Source organism: Salvia splendens, chromosome 1 (assembly GCF_004379255.2).
Source record: "Salvia splendens isolate huo1 chromosome 1, SspV2, whole genome shotgun sequence".
In the NCBI taxonomy this organism is placed as follows: Eukaryota; Viridiplantae; Streptophyta; class Magnoliopsida; order Lamiales; family Lamiaceae; genus Salvia; species Salvia splendens.
Window position 1 is genome coordinate 9,003,391 of NC_056032.1, and position 17,259 is coordinate 9,020,649.

The window sequence follows — 17,259 nt, forward strand, 5'->3', positions numbered from 1 at the left end:
TTTACCTCATACCTTTACCTTACCAATATTTTCGATATACTCGGTATACCTTATTTTTGGTATGACGAATTTTCATACCTATACCGTACCTTATTTTCAGTATACCGTACTTTTGCGGTATATACGGTATAGCTTACTATCAACATCACTGAAAAATAGATACTTTGAATTTCGAATAATATTTATATTTTGTAATTTAAAAAAGATATAAATATATTTTATTCATAATTATATTTATATTTCACAATAGATTTTATAATTTAAAAATATATAAAATATATTTTATACTCCCTCCGTCCCATAATAGATGTCACATTTTGCTCTTTAATTTGTCCCACAAAAGATGTCACATTTCCTTTTTCAGAAAAAACTCTCTCTTATATTTATATTTTATGGTGTATACCTTAATTTACGGTATATACCAAACTTCGGTATGCAGCAGTATACCGCGGTATATGAAAATTTATAGCGTTACATTATCGAAATCTTTCGGTAAGGTATCATACCGTACCGAAAATCAAGGTATACCAAAAATTCGGTATTTTCTGTATTTTTGGGTACGATAAGGGCTATAAGACCGATATTTCGGTATTGCGGTATTTTTTCCAGCACTATATACAATATTCTAAAATAGAAAGTATAACGATAACAACAGCATATTTATAAGGCTCACAAATTTATTAGTTTGTCGACAAAATCTCCAATTAATTCATTCTTTGATAGGTATTTGAAACCAAAACAAAACTATGTTAGGCCTTTTTTTAGATGAAACTTTTGTAATTGCAATAGTATCTCCTAATTACGCCTTAATATATTTTACAAATGCACATGAAATTTTCGCACTTCTTCACATCCACTTGGCATTCTATTTTGCACTCATCAATGCTTCTGCATCTTTGACCAACTGCAAAAATATTGAATTTAAATAACAAGTAACATATACGATAAATATTGAAAGTTGAGTTTAATTACATTGAGCTTTTCGCAATGATTCACCACATTCGCAATGATTCTTAATACAAACCGGCAGTTGGGGGGTAATCTTTTCGCAAATAGGAGCTAGATATTTGCAATCTTCAAAGGATTTGCAAGTCTTATTTACAATGAGCTTGCTGTGTTTATAAAAAAAATACTCTATTAAATAAAATAAGTCTAAACACTATTATAAGGATATGCTCCAAATGGAAAAACAATATAAATAATTATGAAATTAATTTCGATCTTAGAGAAGAGATGCTAAGTTGCTAACCCACGACAATCAACAAAAGAGTGAGAAATAATAGTGACTTTTGAGAAGCCATGATATTCTTGAATTGTTTGGCGTATGATTTCTTTTTTCCTATGATATTCTTGTTGTAGTGAGGATTAAAATATTGTAACTCACTTTATATAGACTTTTACATTTTGACATATATCAAATGCAAGTTGTTGAATAAATTACACTTTCCACATTTAAATTGATAAATTTACATAATTCGTATAAAAGTAACACTCATTAATTTTGAATGACCCTTATTTTTCAACAATATCCAGATTACGAGATTTCCATAAGATAGATACCTTAGGCCATCCACTATGCGTGCCGCCGCCAGCCCGTGTTCCGTTCCGGAGGGACGGTTCCGCCGCGGGACGCATTGCAGCGGTGCGTGCCGTCCCCAGCCCATCGCCATGCCGTCCCGTAGCCTGTCGCTGCGCGACGCGGGATGCGACGTCTCGTCACGCTCCGAGGCGACGTGGCGAGCTCCCGATGCATGTGTGACGTCCACTCGCTGGTCCGCGAGTGGGCGTCGTCACGGATGACGTAATAATTCATTTTTTTAAAAAATTCGAATTTTAATAAAAAAAAATTCAAACGGTAATGTTACCGTTTTGTTTTTGCCGTTTTTCAATTTTTTTAATTTTTTTATTTCTTTACTCTATAAATACTCCTATTTCATACTCATTTCACACACAAACACACATCTATTCCTCTCAAATCATCTCTATATCCACTCCAATTTCCATCTCAAATCAACTCAAACTAATGGATCATTTTGAGCAAATGCGTCAAATAATGGAACAATCACTTGAAGAAGATCGACGCCGGGAGGCGGAGGAAGCCGCGCCGCCCCAACGACGCTCCCGGGCGTACATCCATCGTAACCGGGAGGAAGCCGCCGAAAGGTTAGTACGCGACTACTTCTGCGATAACCTGATTTGGGGAGATACCTACTTCCGTCGCCGTTTCCGCATGAGTAAACCGCTATTTCTCCACATCGCGAATACTTTGGCGGCCCGGGAAGAGTTCTTCCGAGAAGGGTTCGACCCGGTCGGCCGTCCCAGCCACACGACGCTGCAGAAATGTACTGCAGCAATCCGTCAGCTTGTGACTGGACAAATGACCGACATGTTCGACGAATACCTCCACATCGGAGACACCACTGGGCGCACCTGCTTGCTCAAATTCTGCAAAGGCGTCCGGGCAGCCTTCACCGACGAATTTCTCCGGAGGCCAAGCACGACCGATTGTCAGTTCCTCCTCGACCTGCACGAACAAGTGCACGGATTCCCCAGGATGCTTGGCAGTGTCGATTGCATGCATTGGCAATGGAAGAATTGCCTGGTGGCGTGGATGGGGTCCTACACGAGCGGCCACAAAGGCACCCACCCAACCGTTGTACTCGAGGCCGTTGCGGACTACCGACTTTGGATCTGGCACGCGTACTTCGGGGTCCCTGGCTCGAACAACGACTTAAACGTGCTCCACCAGTCCGACCTCTTTACCGAAGTTTTGGATGGTAAAGCGCCAGCCATCAACTTCGTCGCCAACAACCGGCTGTATAAAATGAGGTACTATCTCGCCGACGGCATCTACCCGAAGTGGCCGACCTTCGTGAAGACGTGCAGCAGGCCTGCGAACCCAAAGCAGACTCTTTTTGCGCAGAAGCAGGAGGCTTCTCGCAAGGATGTGGAGAGGGCTTCGGGGTTCTCCAAGCGCGCTTCAACATCATCAAAGCACAGGCTCGTTCGTGGTTCATGGAGAGCATGGTTGACATCATGTATACGTGCATAATCTTGCACAACATGATTGTCCAAGACGAAGGACCCGAGGCGAGACATTGGTTCGACCCCGAATCCCCCAAAAGCTCAACCGCAAGTAGTCCGCCGCGAAGTGGAGCGCATCCGTCTATACAAGCACGGTTGTCTATTCGGGCAAGGACACGCGACTCTAGTGCCCACGCCCAACTCCAAGAGGATCTAATTGAGCGCATTTGGGAAAACTTTGGCAGAAAAAATTAAATTATGTCATTTTATTTTTTTAGGATTTTAATTATGTCTTTTTTCTATTTTTTTGAATTTTAAGTTGTAATGTTGTTTTAGTTTTAATGAAGTGTGTTTTTTTAATTGAATTTGTTGAAAAAAAAAAATTAAAAGTGAAATTGAATGAATAGTAATTTAAGGGACGGTTAAGAGACGGTTAAGGGACGGAGCATTGCAGGTTCCGTCTCTTAGTTAAGGGATGGAGTAAAAAAGTACAGTGGGTCCCTCAAATAGTAGTTTAAGGGACGGTGGGGGACAGCGTAGTGGATGCTCTTATTACTTATTAGTAACATTTAGGAAAGAAATATTCATTGACGTCAAATTGTTAAACAACTTCACTAATTAATTAATTATATAATAATACTAATTTAAAAATCCATCTATTTTTTCAATCTAATTTACTTATTTAATTCGATAATATTTTTAGCGAAAAAATAATCATCATATTTATTTATTATATCTTTTATGAGTTTGAATTAGTTATTAAATATTTCTTACTCAGTGTTTTGGTTTCAAAATAGTAAATCGCCATGATGGATTTTGGCCATTATACATCGTTTAGAGGACTAAATTTCTTTTACTGCCTTTTCAAATTTAATTTTTATATCTTAGTTTAGGTTTATTTTAATTTGAATTCATAGGATTTCGTAGCCAGTTATTAATAGTGAATTTTATTGTTATGAAGTCAATGTTAAATATAAATAACATATTTCGTTTTCAAGAAATGAATTTTTTCTGATTAACTTTCTAGTCCAGCGTTCTAGAGCACGTCCTGCATCAATGAGTGATGTAAATATAAGATTTAAATTTTCCCATGTATAGAGGTGTCATTACTCTAATAACAACAGATACGCACAAACATGCAAACAATTGAAACACAACTATTTGTATGTAGATACAGATACTTTTGTTTGTAAATTGCTTTGATTTAAATCTAAGTCTAATTATTTTAATTTTGAACAATCTTTTTCCAATATCATATTCAAACGCAATTTATATAAATTGTGGTGCTTTTATTTGTATGCCGATTTTCGCATCAGAAAAACTCGAATATGCAAGTCTACATCATCCAAATTGGTCTTCCAATACCAGTGAAAATGGTAAAATATAATACTGTACTACATATATTCATCAAGTTATCCATTTCCATTTTCATATGTTTACAGAAAACATATTTAATATTCTTTAGACAATATAATTTATATACAGTATATTTTTTATTTTATCTTTATTTGATCTTAGAAAAGAGATGCTAAACCACAACAATCAACAAAAGAGTGAGAAATAAAATTGACTTTTGAGAAGCCATGATATTCTTGAATTAACACTCATTAATTTTGAATGACCCCTATTTTTGAACAATATCCAAAATAGAAGATTTTCAAAAGATAGACATTTTATAGCATTTAGGAAAGAAATGAAGTATATTTTATTGATGTGAAATTTATAAACAACTTCACTAAGTTTTCAATCTAATTTAAATCCTTCTAAGTTTTCAATCTAATTTAAATATTTAATTTTCTATAATATATTTAGCCAAATAATAAATGTCTAATTTATTTATTAATAAAGTGTGACATTACTTCAATTATCATTTTTTTCCTCACATACGCACTTTACTAATTTGCATTAGAATCAATCACATCTCCAAAGTGTTGGAAATTTGGGCTTCCACGTGACTAATTTAATGTGTATAACTATCTTTCAGTTGTCCAATTAAAGTGATCCTATAAAGATTAAAGTTTGGGCTAAAAGTGTGAAATAAGCGTATATACCATATGTGATTTTCTATTTGATGAGGTACCGGATAGAAGAATGTCTCTGATCGTTTGGAAGATCCATAGCTTCCGTTCTACCGTTTTTGCTCCTTCTCCGTATATAATTGTTCACTCAATTATTCCAACAAGTGGTATCAGAGCCACTCTATCGATGATTATATGAGAATTTGGAAAAGGAGAATTAAGATTTTATACATCTGTATTTTGGAATTCAAGAATTAGTTTTCTTGATATTAGGGGTTTATTCTGAAAGTATATACATATAGCCGCCGTTTTAATTGATTGTTTATATATACTCTAGTACTTTGGAATTGATCTAACGTGAATTCAAAATTTGATATATACTGGAGTATTAGATTTGATAAGGGTTCTGTGCGGTCTTTTGAGACTTTGATTGTATGAATTGATAATTCATTGCTACGGAAAATTTAATTACATGTTTGAATATGTGGAATTACATGTTTGTCGAAAAACTTGGCTATTAATATTGATAATCTCGGTTTTGCTTTGTGGGTTTGTGGAATATGAATTTTTTGCTTGGTTGACCTTTGAGGATTAGGAATCACATGTACATGGACCTTTTTGGTTGATGATTGAGAATTCGTTGAGAATTTTTTTATGTGATGGTTAATTATATTCTTGACTTAGCGTGACTTAGCGTATTCCGCGTTTTTGGCTGTTGCTGTAAAGTTGCATATATTTGGTTTTGTTCTTGCTTGTTTTGGTGAATCCATAAAGTTTAAAATTGTGTTTTATGGATTTGTTTGACTATTTTGATGTTGTTTTTGGTCGTTATGTTAGTTGGTTACGATCTTGGGAACATCAAAATTCAGATTTTTTATTGATTTTTGTGAAAAAAATCGGATTTAGAAAAATTATACGAAATCTCGTCAGGAGTCAGCGATTCGCAAGGTATGCGAACCCAGTGGCTCGTTGGCTAGCCACTGTAATCCGGAAAGTTATTAACGACTTGCTTGCGAGCGTTTAAATTCGGTTTTAAGTTTTATTTTTTAAATTCAAATTTTTGGGTACATCTCATGTTCCTTATTTTCTACTAATGAGTGTGTATATTAATGCGGATATTAGTCGGCCAAAAGGAAGATTAATATTTGGCACGAGATACACATGTACTTGTGGTAATAAATACATGACAATTATTCAGTTTTCATGTGAGTACTGTGATGCCAAAAGGTGGACGCTACTTAACATGATCTTATTACCAGTGTTTAACCACTGTAAGGAGGTTGTCATTTACAAGTTCATATTACTGTCAAAAGACTTGATGTGGATGTTGTGCTCGGAATCTCGTAATGTTTTACTAATGTTCAAAGTAGATTAATCGAAATATGACGTTGCAAAAGTAACATCTCTTGTCTAGACTTCTTTATTGCGAATGTTAGGACGGTATGTGTGTGTATTTTAATGCGGATATTAGTCGGCCAAAAGGAAGATTAATGTTTGGCAAGAAATACATATATATCTGTGGTGATAAATTCGTGATAATTATTCAGTGTTCATGTGAGTAGTGTGATTCCAAAAGGTGGACACTACTTGACCAGATCTTATTGTCAGTATTTGATCACTACGATGAGGTTACCAATTGCAAGTTCATATTACTGTCAAAAGACTTGATATGGATGTTGTGCCGGTACCTCGAGATGTTACCTTCTTATTTGGATTTTATTATGTGAGCATGACAACTATTTTGGTTTTGTTCTCTGTTCAGTTATGATGTCTGCTTCTGCAGTTTCTTCCAACATGAACAATATGTTAGTGTTGAATGAGTCAAATTTTAAGGATTGCAAAGATTATATTTTGATTGCTTTGGGTTGCATGGATCTGGATTACCGCGCTAATGATTGAGCAACCTACTTCTCCTACGGACGGTAGTACTTCTTGTCGAAGGTGAAACTACGTGTAACACCCCCTACCCGATCGGCGAACGGTCGAATACGAAATGTCACAATTACGGTGCCATAAATTATGGTCAATTAAAAACCAAACTTAATTCATTAACTTATCAGCAAAAGTTCCAACACTATTTACAAACACAGCGGAAGCTATTACAAATATTCAAATACTATACATGCCACATCTAACATAAATGGACACAAACGCCGCAAGCAGTGATCAGTGACCCACCGAGTATGCAGTGCTGGCGAAGAAACGAAAGAAATATCCAAAGGAATCCACGATCCAATTAACCTGTAGCACACTCAACACTTCAGCCACAATTCTCTAACAATCAATAATCATACAACTTAAATTCTTATTATTATATTTACCAATCATTACCGCATATATCATATTATTATTGTCTTATTAATTTCTAACATAAATTGGGCAGCATCTCCTCTATAACCAACACATGCCCAAAACCCAACAATAGACAATATCAAACCCAGAATTTATCAACAGTCATCAGCATTTATATGAAGCATCTAATATTCCAAATGATATCCACACATTAACATAGACAAATCACAGACGTCATCACACGTATCAACATACCCGTACCAGTAGTCAAATCTTCGTCCACGACTTCAAATTTCCAAACTATGTCATCAGAGGAGTATAATAATACAAAACTTCACATGTCATAAACTACATCTGCAAGTCTCAGATTTTCAATATTTATAATAAAACTCAACAGAACCATGTAACAGAATCCATTTTCACGTATAAGATATTATCATATCAAATTATAACAGATGTTTCACACAATCTCATATTATAACTCATATGTTGTCATACACATATTGTCACATATATCATCACGAATATTTTGATCGACATTATCACATAATTTCACACATGGCCCCTTAATGTGCTTAGTGACAGACTAGGGTACACGGACCAAATCAGAATCAGATACAAACGCGGATTTTGTCCTCGAGAGGACTCTGCACAGACCACCCAATTAGGGTGCAGACAGATAATCAGACCATCCATTTCGGATGCAGACAGATAATCCCGGGAACAGACCACCCATAGGGTGCAGATCAGACAGATCAGATAACAGACGATCCTCGCTTCGGTTATCCAGAAGACGAGAGATCACAGATGATGCAGCGCTGCTGTCCTATGGCATGCCAATTGTACCCACAGAATACACTCAAGCACGGGGCGTAAACACCATCAAATTTACTCATTTTCATCTCAATACATATTCTCAATTATTTCTAATATAACACATCAAGAACTTATTTTCACACCATATCATATCGAATTTATAGATTAAATTCCGACATTCTCAAAATCATCCCAGATTCCCAACAACACAGACAGATCATACCTCATCACAGATAGATAGATAGATAGATAGATAGATAGATAGATAGATAGATCAAGCATCATCACATTTAATCATATTTGTATACATCTCATCATCATATATCATTTATCATATCCTTCTTAATGCTCATTTCCACATTATCTACAGTCACAACCATATTCATCCCTTTTCACATCTCATTACCAAATCTTTCAATAATTCATCATATTCTCATGTTTTACTTCACAAGTCTTTTATCACATAATTACTCATAATATACTAAGATAATAATATATCAACACAGACAGACAAATCAGACCTCATCACAGATAGATAGATCAGACATCATCACATTTAATCACATTTATTTCCATCTCCACAACGTATACTCTTTGCACATATTTCATTATCAAATCAATCAGCAATCCATCATATTCTTATATTTTACTTCATGAATATTTTATCAAGTAATTAATCATAAATTATTTAGACAATAAGTCACGTAATAATCACGGAAAAACACGTAAGAGAATTAGGCCATTTAAGTGTTGAGCATGCTACCTGGATGACGTTATTTCCAAACCTTTCCATTCGACATTTCTTCTTTCGCCGATCCTTTTTCCTTTCATTTGCTAACATTTGGGTGTAGCTACCTCATAGAATTATAACACAAATTAATTTATCGAGAAATAATATTACTATAAGCTAAACTCTCCCCTTTATCCTCATCTAATATCCTAGATGAAAGTAATTCCATGATCTACCAATTTACTTTTAATATGTCAACTACATTGGACTGTTTTCTCGTTAATTTAAAAGGCTTTAGAGGCGCAACCTAGTATTTTCAAATACCCTTGGAAGTTTAGTTTACAAAGCAACAAATTTCACTTGAAAATTCCTAATGGGTCGAGAGATATTCTCCTTTCACCACAGACTACCAAAATCGAGCAGTTTTGGCAATAGTTTCTACACAATTTTTATAAATAATATTTGTACTCTTTAATTAATCACAAAATTCAGAGAACAACTAAACACCTTATAGTTAATTTCGAAATTATGGAATCAAGTTTTCATCGACTTAAATTCCCTGAATATTTCGGATAACACATACCAAAATATGACAAAGTACCAGAATTTTGACAGTTCGTAGCTGTATTGTTATACCAATTTATACACATAGTAAACGAACTCCTAAATTCTCCATACGATTCAGGGATCCTCTAGACGCATCATAGTTATTATAGAAATTGTTAAACCAAAGATTTAACATATATAAACATGTTTAATAATTCAAACTAGGAGGCGGTAGAACAGAGGGTTTGATTCTCATCAAGATTTTATCTCAATTCATATTTAATCATCTTTTAAATATTCATTTCATCTATTGGGAACATATAACACCCAAAATCATATACTTAAGGTATATTTTCAGTTCCATTAGCAATTCTAAAAAAAATATTTCATAACTTCAAAATCAAGGATAAAACATGCTTTAGGGCGTCTAAACGTAACATATTCAACACTAATACAAGAATTGAACCATCATTTGTTCAAACACCTATCAAGGAGGATCCCTAGTAGTTTCAAAGTCCAATATATATATTTTCAATCTTCAAAAACAACATAGAATGAAGAGCTACCTTGATTTAACACCGATTGCGCGATCGAGTATTCAATACGTTGAGAAACGGAGCTAAAATTTGAAGATGAAAGCTTGGAATTCCTTGGCTATGGAGGACACGACTTTTGGGATGAAAATGAGGATAAATAGTGTTATTTTTGGTTTATAAAAGTGTCCCAAATTATTAATTAATTTCATGGTATTTTTGGTGTACAAGTGGCATTCTTCAAATCATGCATAGTTATTTTATTTTCTCTAGAATTTTCTATTAACTTTAAGGCATATTTTGAAGTCAAACATGTCCAAAATGCTGGAAATTTCGTGCCCTATGATTTAAACAAGATATTTTATTTTATTTCATGTGAAAAGACGATTTTGCCCTTCTACCGTATTCTATTTATGATTCCCGATTCAACTCCGATTTTCTTCTCATTCTCACCCTCACTATACTTCTAATACTTACTTTTAATGCTACTTTATTCCTTAATCCTTGTTACTTATTTGGCTCTTTTTTTTGTTATCGAATCAACCACATATAATTCGAAATAGACAATTTTAACACAAACCTTATCTTATTTATAATATAACTCATATATTATTTCTAATAAATAATTCTCATCACCTTTTATCCTTATAAAAATTATCAACTATATTTTATCGACTATCATTATTTTCAATATCGATTTATTCGTCGAAAGCCCTGAGTCATCGATTTCTTAACCTGAACCATGAATTCGTCTAGAGTCATTTTTGGGATGTTACACTACGAGAAGCAAGAATACTCAAATCGTGCAAGTCTACTGATCATTGGGTTTAGTATCCCAGAAGTCTTTCGAGGCACTGCATCTGAGTATATCACTAAGGCCAGTGAATACCTTGCCAAAATTAATGATAAGGTTGAGACAAGCATGCTTGATCTCATTAAAGTATATAAGGGCAAGGGCAACATAAGGGAGCACATTATGCAAATGTCTCACGTTGCTTCACTTAAGCTTGAATTCTAAAGACTTGCTTGTGCATTTGGTGTTGCACATTTGATCAATAGTAAAGGACATTAAGAAAAGGTGTATTGAGAATGCTGCTATGGATAAGGGTTCATCATAAAAGAAACAACATAAGGATAGATAGTTGTTTCTTTTGTGGTAAACATGAATATAAAAAAAAGAATTGTAAATATCACGTATGGCGTGCAAATGAAGTTACAATTCTTGTTTTGGTATGTTCTGAAGTTAATTTAGCTTCAGCCCCTAATGATATTTTGGTGGGTAGTTTTTGATACTACTACTCACATAAGGTTATAAGGCTGTCTGAACTGCCGAAAGTCAATTAATGGTGAAAGATACATCTAAGTGTGATATGACAAATCGGTGGAAGTATAAACTATTGGGCATTATAGATTGTTATTAAAGACTGGAATTTTTCGGTTTTGAAGGATACTTTATTGTACTGTCTTTTAGACAAAATTTGGTTTCTATTTCTGCTTTGGATAAATTTGGTTTCTCTTGTTTATTCTGAAATATTAAAGTTCTTCCTTCAAATAATTTTAGTATTGTGGGCATTGTTTCCTTAAGTACATATAACAATCTTTGTATGCTCAATTATGTTACTTCATATTCAGAAGCTTTACATGTTGAATCAAAAGGGACTATACAAATTAAATAATGAAAATTTGGTTAATTTATGACACAAGTGTTTTGGTTATATCTCAAAATAAAGGATTGTGAGACTTGTGTCAGATGTTATATTGAATACACTTATCTTTTCATAACTTGATTTGTGTGTTCAATGTATCGAGGGAAAGCAGACCAAACATAAGAAATTATGTGCCAATAAAGCTATACATTCTAGAATTGATATATACGAACATTTGTGGTTCATTCCCTTCGGTTTCTTGGAATGATCAACAATATTTTATATCATTCATAGGCGAATATTCTTATTTTGGGCACCTACATTTAATCTATTAAAAGTCTGGGGTTTTAGACAAGTTCAAAATATTCAAGGCTGATGTTGAGCTCCAACTCAACAAAGGCATTAAGAAAGTCAAATCTGGCCGTGGTGGCGAATACTACGACAGAAATGACGGCTCAGATGAACAATGTCAAAGACCTTTTGCCTTCTATTTGGAAGAGTGTGGGATCGTCCTTTAGTACACCATGCCGGGATCGCCTAGCATGAGTGGTGTAGCTGAAAGACGAAATAAAACTCTTACGGATATGTAAAGGAACATGATTTCTCATTCTTCCTTGTCACATTCACATAGGGGAGAGGCATTATAGACTGTAGCATATATTCTCACTTTGGTCATCCAGAAGAATTTAGGGGTTTTTAAAATTTTATGATCCCACAGAATGAACTAATTTGAGACGAGATATATAGTATTCCTTGAGGATGTTGAGTTTGAGGGGAAGAATGTGTTAAGGAACATTACTTTTGAGGAGGAGTCTGTATAGACACTTACTACTGCTTCTGACAATGTTCAGGTATCAATTACTATCATTGAAGAAGAAGCAGATTAAGAACCTCAAGATGGTATTGTTGTAAACATTCAATCTCATGTGGGTGATATCATTTAAAGTCAATCTCAACAACCTCAATTAAGACTCTCGTCAATGGTACCACAAATTTTATGAAACAGTTCTTTCATTTGGATTCAGAAAGAATGCTATTGATGGTTGTGTGTATCACAAGTTCAGTGGGAGCAGATGGATCTTCTTGGTATAGCATGTCGATGGCATATTGATTGCAATTAATGATAAGGAATATTGCACAACACCAAGAATTACTCTCGAAGAAATTTGAGGTGAAAGATCTTGGGGGAACCTCTTTTGTATTTGGAATCGAAAGAAATAATTTTCGATTGTCACAAAAGGGATATAGTGAAAACATGCCTAAAGTATTTAAGATGCATAATTGCAAGTAAAGAGATACCCCGATGGCTAAGGGAGACAAATTTAGTCTCATTCAGTGCCCTAAGATAAATCTTGGGATTTAGAAAGTGAAAAAAGCTCCATATGCTTCGGCTATTGGGAGCCTAATGTATGCTCAAGTATGAATTAGACCCAATTTGGGTTTTATTGTTAATATTGAGCAGATATCTCACTAACCCGATATGGATCATTAGGAAGCAACAAAGCGGATTATAAGATATTTACAGAGAACTAAACATTACATGCTCACATACAGAAAATCAGATCATTTGGAGAGATCATTAGGTATTCTGATTCTGATTTTTGTTAGATGCCAATAAAATGATCCATTTTAAGTTACGTGTGTCTGTTGGCTGTGGAGCCATTTCGTGGAGATGGGCTGAACAAACATCTGTAGTTACTTTTGCCATGACAACGGAATTCGTAACTTGTTTTGGGCATCTAGTTCTTGAATATGACTGCAAAATTTTGTCACTAGGCTGCATATTGTTAAAGGTATTGAAAGACCACCTAAGTTATGTTGTGACAATAACTCTGCGGTATTATATTCTAAAACAACAAGAGTTTCCTAGTTGTTAAATAAAGTGTTCGGAATGGACAAATACATATAGAGCATAAGGGAACGGATTTGATGATGACAAATCCGCTCATTAAGGGACTATCACCCAAGGTCTTTCATGAGCTTATAGCCTAAATGGGAGTTATGTTGTTTAAGGATACTTTCGTTCAATGGGAGTAGTTTTGGTTATTGCTCTATATCGTGTTTTTGAATATGCAGTTATAAAACTCATGTTATTCTCTGCAGAAATAAAGTACTATTATGTTTTGTCCATTATTTGTGTAATTTGGTTTTGGTTTAATCTCATTAAGGATTTGGGAGGACCAGTTGGAAATAGGCATGTATGATCACCTTGCATGAAATTTTCATGCTACACTCCATAATTGATCTGTTGTTAATTATGTTTGCATATGTGATTACTGATGGGTTTAATCATGAAAAAATATGGTGACTGTCTCTTTAGTCCTATGCCGATATGGTTGACAATAAGGTTGTTCGAAAATACACCATGTGATAGCATATTTGAGCGCTCATTCGGTTTGTACACATTTATTTGGTGTCATGTGTTGCCCAAGTGGGAGATTGTTAGAAATTTGGGCTTCCACATGACTAATTTAACGTGTATGGCTATCTTTCAGTTGTCCAATTAAAGCGATCCTATAAAGATTAAAGTTTGGGCTAAAAGTGTATTTATTTGTTATGGAAATAAGTGTAGATATCATATGTGATAATCTATTTGATGAGGGACCGAATAGAAAATAAAGGGGTTTATATTTTATATAAATATAAACTAGGGTTATGGTCCCCATGCGTCAGAAGAACATTCGATATCTTTGTATTCTCTCGGCAGACTATTGCAAAGAATGTCTATGATCGTTTGGAAGATCCATAGCCACTACAAAACAATTCTGCCGTTCAATTCTAGATGGATCAAGGTACGCTTCCGTTCTACAGTTTCTGCTCCTTCTTCGTTGTTCTTGGTTAATCATCATAGAGAGCTTTATGTAATTGTTCACTCAATTATTCCAATACAAAGTACATATTTTTAATAGACAGAGGAAGTATTGATTGGACACACATTCACAATAAACCATGTAAATTGAAATAAGTACTAGTGTTTTTATTATTAAGATACTTCATCTGTCATTCAAAAATTATTTTATTTTGGCATGTCTTTTAAAATTATGCTCTTTTTATTTTAGAAAAAATAATTCTCTAATAAGTTTGAGATGTATTTTCACTAAAAATATTTTAATTATTTTTTTAATCTTATTTATTTTATTATTTATATTAAAACTCGTGTCATTTGAAAAAAATGTTATTTTTAGAAAAGGAAATGAGAAGTATTTGTTTTATACGGCTTTTAGAATAGTGATAAATATGTGTGTTAATCTTTGATAAAAGAAATTAGGTTGGGGATCCTGCTATGCATTTTTGCACAACAATCCCGGCTATTTCTCAAAAGATAATAAAATAATCAATAAATGAATTAAATAAATATATATTTTATTTATCTAATTAAAAATGAAATGTTTTTCTTTTTAAATTATTCTATTAAAAATGAAAAGTTTCTTAAAATGAAAACAACACCCTCTCTAATTTTTATTCTCTCTTATTTTACTCTCTCTTATTTTATCAAAAATCAAATGTTTCATACTCTCTCCGTCCCACAAGAATATACACTCTTTTCTTTTTACTCCGTCCCACAAGAATATACACTCTTTCCTTTTTAATCCATCTCATAAGAATATGTAATTTCTAATTTTGAAAAGTCTTTTCTCGCTAATGAGGTGAGACTCATTCTCTATTAATAATATTTTAATTACTTTTTCACTTTACATCTCTTTTATTTTATTAATTTTATATTAAAACTAATGTCGAATCTAAAATGCATATTATTTAGAGACGGAAAAAGTATTTATCACTAAGGTCTAAGGAGGGAGTATTGTTTATAGATTTATGAGGAACAATAGGGCTGATGTGCAAAAATGGACAACCAAGGATCCCCACCCAAGAAATTAATCACATTTTTTAAAAATTTAAGGCCATCCTCAACGCGTCACACAGGTGGCTCGTATTCCGTCATGAAGGAACGAGACGGCGGCGTGACGCGTTGCGGCGCCCCGTCTCGTCCCCAGCCCGTTCCGTATTCCGTCACGGCGTGACGAATGGCGAGACGTCTCACCACGTGCCAAGGCGACGTGGCGCGCCTCGGCGCCATGCGTGCTGCCCACTCGCCTGCCCGCGAGTGGGCATCGTCACGCTGACGCAATAAATCATTTTTTTAAAAATTCGAATATAAACAAAATTTTAAAAGTGGAAAACGGTAATATTACCGTTTATAGCCGTTTTCCTTTTTTTATTTTTTATTTTTTTACTCTATAAATACTCCTAATTCATCATCATTTCACACACAACTACACATCTATTCTTCCCAAATCTTCTTCATTTCCTCTCCAATTTTCATCTAACATCTCATCACAAAATGTCCGGCGATGGCGGCTCCGTCGGGTGGGATCTCAACGCGTTCGGCGACTGGGAGAGCATGTACAACACATTGGGTGGTTCCGGTTCGTCGACGCCGGGCACCCAGGGTTCGTCGATGCCGGGGGGTACCAACCACCCAATTTTGACGTGGATGCATACGCCCGTCCCTCCGTCCCGCGGTATTCGCAGGGATTATCCCAGATTCGGGAGGATTATTCCGTTGAACCCACTCCGGAAGAAGGCCAAGGCGGTGGAAGCTCCAGGGCTGAGGCGGAGGCGGAGGCAGATGAGGAGGAGGATCTAGGCCGGCATCCGTACGGCCACAAAGAAACGCTGGCGGTGTAGAACGCCTGGATCAGCGTCTCGTACGATCCCATCGTCGGGAATCAACAACCCCGGAAGTGCTTCTGGGAAAAGGTCACTGAGGCCTACCACCAGATTAAGCCGAAGGGGTCCCACCGCCGCACATATAAGATGCTCCGCGCTCACTTTGACCGAGTCGACAGAGAGGTCAAATGATTCTGCGCCATCCACAAGAATGAAGCAGCTCATTACCAAAGCGGAGCCACGGGAGCCGACATTCTGAGGTCGGCTTTGTGGGTCTACTTCGACGACATCGGCAAACAATTCAAATATGTCGATGTTTGGGAGGTCGTCAAGGACGAGGAAAGGTGGGCCAGCGGTGTGGGTCCAGCACGGGCTCGACCTCGAAGCGCACGAAGCACACGGCGAGTGGCCAATACTCGTCTGGTGAGGGCAGTTCGGGCAGCGGGCCACAAGAGTTTGCCTCGCAGGAGGTTGAGACCCCGGCAGACGATGCCGGGGGGTCCTCCCGTGGGCGCCGTCGGCCGCAAGGGAGAAATGCGGCGAAGGCGGCTAGAGGGAGGAGGGGTCGAGCCGAATCAAGCCAAGCGGGCTCGGGCTCGGGGGGACCCCCAACTCCCTTATGGCCATGTACATGACCGCCACAATGGCGGACACTTCCAGCATTACGCCCGCCCAATACCAAGTCTGGCTTAACAGAATTACGTTTATGGCAGCACAATTTGGCATTCCGCCTCCTCACGGCTTCAGTGCACCTCCACCGCCTTCGGGGGATGATTCGCTGGCGGAGTAGTTTTTTTTATTTTCTATAAAATTGTATTTTAAATCATGTCATTTTTATTTTTTTAGGATTTTAATTATGTCTTTTTTTATTTTTTTGAATTTTAAGTTGTATTTTTATTTTATGTTGTAATTTTATTTTATTTTTAATGAAGTGTGTTTTTTTAATTGAATTTGGTTGGAAATAAAAATAAAAAATGAAATTG

The 17,259-nt window shown here is 35.7% G+C and overlaps 1 long non-coding RNA gene across 1 annotated transcript; it reads right to left on the bottom strand.

The window, feature by feature from the left end:
- Nucleotides 1-7,069: 7,069 nt before the first annotated feature.
- Nucleotides 7,070-10,179, bottom strand: LOC121740921. The gene is made up of 2 exons (XR_006037701.1): nt 9,993-10,179; nt 7,070-9,001 (listed from the first exon to the last, which is right to left on the bottom strand). It is a non-coding gene; the product is annotated as an uncharacterized LOC121740921 (long non-coding RNA).
- Nucleotides 10,180-17,259: the final 7,080 nt, after the last annotated feature.